General features: G+C 42.0%; 2 protein-coding genes across 3 annotated transcripts in view; both read right to left on the bottom strand.

The window, feature by feature from the left end:
* The window catches only part of LOC109531999 (melanoregulin-like), a 7133-nt gene extending 4398 nt beyond the window's left edge, over positions 1-2735 (bottom strand). For both annotated transcript variants that reach the window (XR_002171288.1, XM_019896543.1), the window contains exon 1: positions 2652-2735. The gene's annotated coding sequence lies outside the window, so the exon portion shown is untranslated. The remainder of the gene's footprint in view (positions 1-2651) is intronic.
* The window catches only part of LOC109531997 (olfactory receptor 1078-like), a 14915-nt gene that overhangs the window by 1639 nt on the left and 9533 nt on the right, over positions 1-3743 (bottom strand). The window lies entirely within an intron of this gene.

Raw genomic sequence — 3743 nt, 5'->3', positions numbered from 1 at the left:
AAAAAATCAAAGTCGAGGGCTGGATTTGGGTGACTGAGAGTAAGACTGTGATAAGAATGAGACCAACACATTTGTGAGAGGCAGCGGCCAGACCAGGACAGACCGAGACCAGCCAAGAACGGGATGAGACAAAGACCATAAAAATCCATTTTAAAAACTGTGACAAGGTCGAACATTGAAAGAGTGTTTTCATTTAATTATCCGTTCCATCCTCATGAGGGTCACGGGGTCGCGCTGAAGCCGATGGCACCCCGAACTTTTTTGGGGCCCTCAGTCACAAACATTGCAGGAGTGGTGGGGGTGGGTGTGGCTAACACATGAATCAGAGGTATTTATTGTTTGATCGAGTACTTCTCGGTGTCACCATAATAAAGTTGAAGAATAGCAGATCAATGCTGACAGGTCTGAACCCAAAAAAATCCCAAAGTTCAGCTCATGCGAGACTGAGACAAGACCAAGATTTGGCGGAGTTGAGTCCAAGACAAAGACCTTCAACATGTACTGTTATCTCAAGACAGGTCTCGAGTGTTGCAATCCTACAAACTTCAACATTCATTTATAAACCAAGGAAGTTGGAGACATTGCGCAAGAGCGCTCCGTGTTACGTGGGTCCGTTGTTGAGGGGGCCAACGTCAACAGGCTCCTGCAGGTTGCATGGGAGTTGATACAACCGGTGTGCATGTTCTTTGTGTTCACCCTCATATGGGCGCTTCAGATTCTGTCCAACTGGTTTGGACAGGGAGGTGCTCAGAGTACAACGTAGATTGACTGGTAAATCGTGAATTTTGCTTTTCGGTTCAGCTCCTTTGTCACCGCGACAGACCGAGACATATTCCTCACTGGAAACAAATCTGAATTTTTCTGGGCCATATGGACCGAACTCTGACACCTGACACCCGATTCCCCCGAGGGACACGGTCGAATGTCTTTGCTAAGTGCACAAAGCACATTTAGACTAGCTAGGCAAACTACTATGCAGCCCCCAGAACCCTGCTGGACCAAAACTATGCCACTTCTCTTGAATCCGATATTCAACTTCCTGATGGAACCTTCTTTTCAGCACGTTTGAATTGACCTTATCAGGAAGGCTGAGGAGTGTGATCCTACTGTAGTTGGAACACCCCCGCTGTTTGTGACAAAACTACAATTGATTAGGACAATATTTATACTGCATAGTATATATTCAGATTCAGAAAACTTTTTTTATCCCCGTGGGGCAATTAGAGTATATATGATCTAAATTGAAATAATTAACCATCATATGTGGTGGTATATATTATATTACATGTGCCCCTGATGTAAAAGTAAACTTTTGACTAAACTGTGTCGATGACGTCAGTGTTTGTTGTTGTGTGGACTTTTCTTAATTAACTGCTTGGGTTCTTTGCCTTCTCCTGGCGTGACCGACCAGCTTGTCAACACCTCTGACCGGGTCCCCACAAGACTCATTTAGGGCCATTAATTATTCAAAATGTTTTCACTCAATTTTGACTTGACTAATGAGTCATGTGGGTGTTGCGCGCCTGCACATGTGTGTGTGTGTGTGCGTGCGTGTGGACACTAGTTGAAAAACCAAAGAATAAAACTTTTACAGACAGAACTTTTCTTAAGGGTAAGTTTAATTCCATTTTAATTTTAAATGGGCTTGAAATACCATAACATAAAATGTGTTCTTGGTCGTAAGCACGGTTTCCAAATGTGCGAAAGACATCTGAAGCGTTACAGGCTACAGTAGCCATACTGACCCGGAAGTACATAAACGCCCATTAAAAAATGTTTGCTTATTTAAAAAAACAAACAAACAAAAAACAACAACAACACAACACAAAACAAAACAAAAACAAAACGCAAGAGCGGGCAATTTGCCAGTAATGTGATGCTACAGAGCAAATTAAACCGTTAGCAAAACTCAAGAAAATCAAAAAAATAAAATAAAATAAAGTTGTCATAATAAAGGTAACCAACCAAATAGAAATTGATTTTATTATTTGGCACTTTCAGATGATAAAACAAACTCCGGGTCATACTGACCCATAGCGTTTTTGCTGATTCAAAGGGGAAAAAAATAATAATAATCCGCACGTGCCAAGATGGTGTCATACCTGGATGCGCCGATTCCTCGCTGTTGAAGGTTATCTCCTCATCCTTGACCATTTCGTTCCACATCTCGCTCAGTCCTTCTGCCGAGAAGGCCCACTGCCAGAGGAGACCAGACATTACCAAAAATAAAAAATAAAAAAAAGAATCAACGCATTGTTGTGCTGGAATCCGGTTGCTTTAGTTAAGATCAAATACAAATTATAACTTCAATTCCCTACAAGAGGCAATCTTCAATGTATCAGAATTAATGGTTTGTTCACATTTACTTCCAAATTTCCCGATGGTGGAACTAAGAAAGGGGCTGAGTGCATCTCTCCAATAAAAAGACAATTTGATTCATATATCGATGTCTTTTCAAGTGAATGAGTAAATGTGATTCGCTGGCATCTTTTAAATCAAAACCAATTCTTCGATTCAAATCAGTTTTTGTTACACCCCTTTTATCTAATCTACGTGTATGCCCTGAAGATCTTGTTCATTCGCATGGAAAGTTTGACAAGTGACAGAATCAGGCAACCCATCGATTCATCTTTGTGGATTGCGTCACGTACCTGTAAGTCTATCTTGAGCCATTTGTCATGAAATGGGCTCTGAGCATCGAGGTTAAAAGACGGAGAAGGCATCTTTCCCCACCTCCTCACTCGGCTGCAAACGCAGCCAACCTGCAAACATGGGGGGGAAAAACAAAGATAACTGGGTGTAATATCAATCAAGTGACAGCCGAGTTGATCCGTGCAACATAACACACACATGGCAACACACTGTCTGCTGCATATTGTGCACAGATGTCAAATTCAAGACGTGACGGCCAGGTCCGGAGCGCTGCATTATTTTACGCGGCCCTCTCAAGCAGGGGTGTCCAAAGTCAGTCCTCAAGGGCTGCTGTCCTGCCTGTTTTCAACACAACTGATTCAAATAATCAGGATCGTTCTTATGCTGCTTCAGGACTGACAATGATCATCCTTTGAATCAGGTAAGTTGGAGGAGGGGAAACACACAGGATAGTGGCCCTCAAGGACAGGAGTCTGACAGACGGATTTTAGAATAAATCAAACACTGGCTTAACAAACTTCTGCTTTCAAATGTAGTTATCCCCCATTATTTGAATGTTATTTTTGTCGATATAATCATATGAGAAGCCAATATCACCCTCATAATGAGGAAAAAACAAGATGTGGCCTGAAACCAAATTGAGGTTGACACCCTTGATATAGTGGAATGAAAATTATACTCAACGTACAAAATGCATTGACGACACCGTATGGTAAATTCCGACAGTAGCAGGCCACTGATCTCCTTCTCATCGTATGATGGCGACACTGTTGGAAACTCAATCATCAGATGTTTACAGACGGGACCAGAAAAATAGGTTGCTGCTGCATCTAAATTTAGTTGTTTTTATTTTAATCGCGACGAGAATGTCAGACGGTCGCCGTACCGTTAAACGAACAACACGTTTAAAATAAACATGAGCCGATATGTGAAATAACGCCGATTATTCCAAAGAGGAATTGCCTATGTTCATGTTTGTGTATACTACATATGTGTGCATTTATCGTGACATGACGATGGGAGGGTTAGGTAGAACATCATCATCGTCGCTTTTAAGTACCAGGCGGGCTGCCACAGTTAACCCTCGACAA

The sequence above is a fragment of the Hippocampus comes genome, unplaced genomic scaffold, assembly GCF_001891065.2.
Source record: "Hippocampus comes isolate QL1 unplaced genomic scaffold, H_comes_QL1_v1.1 scaffold22, whole genome shotgun sequence".
In the NCBI taxonomy this organism is placed as follows: domain Eukaryota; kingdom Metazoa; phylum Chordata; class Actinopteri; order Syngnathiformes; family Syngnathidae; genus Hippocampus; species Hippocampus comes.
The sequence above is the reverse complement of the archived record's forward strand: the minus strand, read 5'-3'. Positions and strand labels throughout refer to the sequence as shown.